At 50.5% G+C, this 5161-nt stretch overlaps 1 long non-coding RNA gene across 1 annotated transcript; it reads right to left on the reverse strand.

Moving 5' to 3' along the window:
• Positions 1 to 1506: 1506 nt before the first annotated feature.
• On the reverse strand, positions 1507 to 4949 carry LOC118699408 (uncharacterized). The gene is made up of 3 exons (XR_004982070.1): positions 4847 to 4949; positions 4100 to 4214; positions 1507 to 1696 (listed from the first exon to the last, which is right to left on the reverse strand). It is a non-coding gene; the product is annotated as an uncharacterized LOC118699408 (long non-coding RNA).
• Positions 4950 to 5161: the final 212 nt, after the last annotated feature.

Here is a 5161-nt window from a genome sequence, read left to right on the forward strand (position 1 = left end):
GCGGTAATTGAAAAGAGTGAGACGCAAGTGAGCAGCCAAAGCTCTGGCATAATAACTCCCAGCACACACACAATCACAAAGTTAGCAATAGGCAACCCCTGGCTGGGGTGGGAGCTGCCCTGTGCTGTGTTCTGAGGACCCCTGGCACCCCCCAGCACTGGGATGGGGTCTCTGTGCCTGGGAGCAGGGCAGGGATCTCAGCGGTGATTCCTCACGGTGTTTCCTCACCGTGCTGCTCTCTTGGGCCTGATGAACCTCAGATCACCCCCAGGCGTTTATTGGATCTGAGTTAGTGCCAGGGATCCCTTTACAGCTCAAATTATGGGTTATTGCAGAGCAGGAGCACTAAATACCTGCTTCAGGAGGGATGCTGTTGTCCCTTGTCAATCGTCTGCTTCTCCTTCTAGCTCTCTCCCTGGCAAAAGCCTTGGCATCCCATCCTTCTCCACTGCTCCTGACATCCCTGCTGGGTCCAGCCTTTGTCCCCAGGAAGCCATCAATGCCCCCCTGGACACCTGGGAGCAGCTCTGGCCAAGGCTCTCCTGAGGCCGCCAGCCCTGCTAGCAGCTGAACTGGATGTGTGCCAGAAGGTGTTTTTTGGGGTTTTTTTGGGCTGTGTGTCTGGGAGGCACTCCTCCTGTGGGGTTAGGTATTTCCTTGCTTTGTGAGCTCATGAAGTGTGATGAGGGTCCCTCTCTTCAGGGGGAGCAGACCATCTTGCCTGCTGCAGAGAGTCCCTCTCACTCACACCGTGATGGCTCCCTGTTCCTGGGGGAGAACTGGGGATCCTGGGCAGCCTTTGGGCCTCCTCCTCTTCACCACCTAATCACCAGGAGTCTTGAGAAACAAGGAAGTGGTGGCGATGGAATGGAGACTGGGAGAGCTTTCCATCCCACTGCTTTGCTTGGCTCCTGTCTACACACTGGCAACTGGCACACAGTCAGGCCCTGAGTTTGCATCAGTGAGAATCTGAAGAGCATCTGCATCTCAAGGAGTGCAGCAACTCCTCCACTTAATGGCCCAATTGCCATCCTAGCCCCTCTCACCAGGACTCTTGCCCTCAGGAGAGGTTGTATATAACATCTGCTGCTGCTGCTAATCCCTTCTCTAACCCCATTCCCTCCTCCTCCCTCACAGCTCCTCTGTTATCATGTCATGTCTTGGGCTCTGTTGCTTCGATTGCTTCACATCCAATGGGTCAACCAAGACCAGCACTCATTTTTGAGAGATACTGTATATGCAGAGACTATCCCTGCCCTGGGAGCTCATGGATAGCTCAGAAAGCCACAGTTTATCCAGGGGTGGCAGGGAATAGAGGCACAGAGAGTGGAGGTAACTAGCCCCATGCTGCACAGAGGACTCTACACGAGGAGCAGTCCCAGCCCAGGTGCAGCCATGGCCCCACATAAGGCATGTGGAGTGCTAAAAACAAGACAAACTAAGCGCAGCTGGCATAAAATCCATGCAGTACATTGAACTGTAATGATTCTGACAATAAAGCAACCCAATAAATATTATGAAATGAAAACAGCCCTCCGGGAGCGTTTGCAATCGATTGCTGAGAGCTGGCATTTGTGCAGCAGATTACGTGCGAGACAGGTTTGCTCTGCCTTTTCTTCTTTCCCTTCTAAATGCAGAATGAAAAGAGGTCTCGGGTGGATGCTGGGGGGAGACCCCTCCCTCCTGCGCTTGGGCGCTGTCAGAAAGGGAGAAAAAGGTGAGTGAGATAGGAGAGGATGTGAAGCCAGTGGGGTGGGAGTTTAGGGGTGCAACTCCAACTCCCGTCCATGGAACCAGTGACAAGGGGGACAAGTCAGTGTCCCCCTCATCCCAGCCTGCAGAATTAGGTTTCCCTTTCCTACCCTGAGACATTCATTTCCCAGCAGTTGATGCATGATGTGGATCTCCTGCCCCAATATGGGGTGAGGGGAACTGGGTGGTGTGTGGGGCTGGGATCTGGAGTGGGTTTGTCTGTGCTGGGATGGACTGGTGGTGGGAGGAGGTTGTTTGCCATTGGTGCCTTGCTAGGACACAGCTCTGCCCCTCCTGCCTCCCTATCCCTTACCTGAGCATGGGTGGCTACAGATGCTCCTTGGCTGGCCTGCCACACAGACCAGTGCTCAGCTGGGTCTCGTGGAGATGGGAGTGATGTGGAGATGGGAGTGCTGTGTATTCAGGATCATAGGGACCTCACCCAGTTTCTCTGGTCTTTGCCGGCTGTGGGCTAACCACAGTGTGATTTTACCACCACAGACTGGATTTTCCTTTTGTACATCCCCTGTCCCCTTGGTGCCCCATGAGATGCTCAGCTGAGCCAGCCCTTATTCAGTTTCAGCTCCCTGGGTGGATTTTCCAATGCTGTGTGCCCCCCATGGAGCACAGGGAGGTCCCTGCTCCTGCTTCCTGGCACCTGGGCATCCCAGGCAGCTAAACCAGGCTCAGACCTCCCTCACACACAGCCTGGGCATGCACTCCCCTTGATTTTCCTGGCTCCTGCTTGCTCCCTCTTGAATCCTCTCCACTGGGCTAATTAATCCTGTTCCGAGTGATGGCCTTTTTACTGCTGCTAATTACAGGAACATCAGCCTGTGAGATAAGTGTGATGGGCTGGAAACCTGTGGTTTGTATCAAGTTTGGTCAAACTCACAGGATGTGAGAGGGGTAAGGGAATTCCTCATAAATTCAAGACATGAACTAGGTGGGCAAGGTGTGAGGAGTAGGATCCACTGGATGAAGCAAAGTGGAGACAGGCTCCAGAGTAAATAAGAAATACTTCCAGCAATAAGTAGTGGATGTTCAGCAACCTGGTCACGGATGCTAAATGCTTACCTGGATGTCAGGAAAGGCTGGGCAGCTTTATAGAAAAGAGAAGTTTGTAGTTACATGGGAATTCTGTCTTGCTCAGGAATTCCCTGAGTTGTGTGTCTGCTGCATCTTCAGCAAACATTCAGACACTGGCAAAAGAGGGCCCATGCCAGCAAACCTCAGTGCTGAGGAGGGCTTCTCCAGCACACAAACCCTTCTCAGCCAGCACCTCTCCCTCTCTGCTTTCCACCACCTCCATTTCATCAAAATCCTCTCTTCTGCAGACTTTAGGCAGGGCACCGAACACAGAAACGCTGCTCAGGCACTGCTGGCGTGTTTGCCACAAATAGCTCTGTATCAAAAGAAATACATTTTAAAGCTGCTGCAACATAGCAAAAGCTGTCTTAGAGAGTGTGTTATCTCATCAAGCGTGCCCAGAGTGAGCTCAGCTCTTTCACCAGCCTCATTTTTCTGAACAGCAGCTGATTGCGATTTACCAAGTGACACCTCTAGAGCTATGGGTTCTTTTTTTTTTTGTTTGTTTGTTTGTTTAAGTTATTAAGTTGTTTGATTTGGTGGTGGTTTTTTTGTTCGTTTTGTTGTTGTTGTTGTTATTGTTATTTTTCATTTTAGGCAGCTCTTCTGTGAACAGCTTAGACAGAAACAAGAAAAAGAAAAAAAGAGGAATAACAATTATCCCTCATTGGGGAGTGAGGATAAATAACCCCACCTACTGCGGGTATTTCACAAACTGATGGTATGGCCAGCTGCTGGGTAGATGACAAGAATGGGCCCAACTCTGCTCTCAAATACTAACCAGAATAAATTTGAAGTATCTTTGCTACAGTCAATAGTTATTACACTGGATTTTTATCAGTGTGAGTGATAGCAATTGAAGGATTTTTCAAGGCATTTATAAATAAAAACGTTCCTGCTGGCTAAATAGATACACTTCTTTGCTAACTGGGAGTAATCATATGCATTTTGATATCAGCATCTGCTAAATAAGTCCAGGGCTGTGTATTAATGAGGGTGCTGCAAGAACTTTGTAGTACAGGCTCAGAATTCAAAACAACCGGGATGGATGGGAGAGAGTGTCTGGAATCAGCCAGATGAAATTTAGTACAGAGAGCGCAGGGTACCCACATTTGGGAGGGATAAATGAATGCATGAATGCATAGACAGGAGAGCCTGGAGAGGCAGCAGGATGGCAGGCAAGGATCAGGGGGTTCAGATGGATGACTAACTTAGCATGAGTCAATAGTGGGATGGTTTAGTAAAAAGGGCAGCTCACCTCCTGGGATGCATTAATGCTGGATGTTGGATGTAAGCCATTGAAATCTGCAATTCTGCTTTGTCTGAGCTGTGTCCAGGTCTGGACACTGCAGCTGAGGGCACCTGCAGATGAACTGGAGAAAAACAGCAGCATGTTTGAATGGAGAGCTGCTAGAGTGGGTCAGGAATCAATGTTTCCTTCCTGTGAAAATGTCTGTTTTTCAGGGGCAGGAAAGGAAGGGCATTGGCTCAGTTCATTTCTGAAAATGAACCTCAGACTCCTCTGAGTCTGACCCTATGGGGCAACAGTGCCTGCTTTTTGCTATCTCTGTCCCTCAGACCCTCCTCCCAGGTAATTTCGCCCTGCCCTAATGGGATCCCATATTTTGACACAGCGGCTTTCTTTTAGCATTCATTACAGTACAGAGCAAACCACTCACACTTCCTGTTTTTCAGGTTATCTCCATTCCAACTCACATTCCTTGGGTTTGATAAGAAACGAGCTCCTTCACCGACTTCTGGACAGGAAGTCTGGCTTCAGCATTCATGCTCTGGGCTTTCCCTTTGTGTTTTTTCCTTAAAAGCTAAAAAAGGGGCTTTCTGGGCCAAAAATATGTCTCATCCTTGTGATATGAACTGTAGGTCCGAGCAATGTTTGGGGAAGAAGTAACTAGGAGAGCCAAGACTCCCTCTCACCTACTGCTCGTGATGCCTGTGCTCAGGATCCCAGGAACAAGGAGCAGAAAACCAGAACGCAGCTGCTTACCCATGGAAGTGCGGCTGCTTCGGGGCTGGCCCTCCCTGGCTGGGAAATAACCGGCTCCTTCGGCTCGGGGGCAGCCTGTGAGGTTGCGGGGAGGCTGCAGGAGCAGTTCATTATCCAGGGCTCGGTGGAAGAAGCAGGAGGCAGAGTTTTCCACACGGGCTCCTGCCTCTTTGCAATGCGCAGTGCATAGCGGCTCCCGGGTGACATTAGCGCTCCGGCAGGCGTGCGGACACCGCAGGAATGCAGGAATGCCGAGAGAATTCCAGAGCGCCAACGAGGCCTGGGGATTCAGCTCCTCTTTCAGCGATATCAGGG

The sequence above is a fragment of the Molothrus ater genome, chromosome Z (genome assembly GCF_012460135.2).
Source record: "Molothrus ater isolate BHLD 08-10-18 breed brown headed cowbird chromosome Z, BPBGC_Mater_1.1, whole genome shotgun sequence".
Classification (NCBI taxonomy): domain Eukaryota; kingdom Metazoa; phylum Chordata; class Aves; order Passeriformes; family Icteridae; genus Molothrus; species Molothrus ater.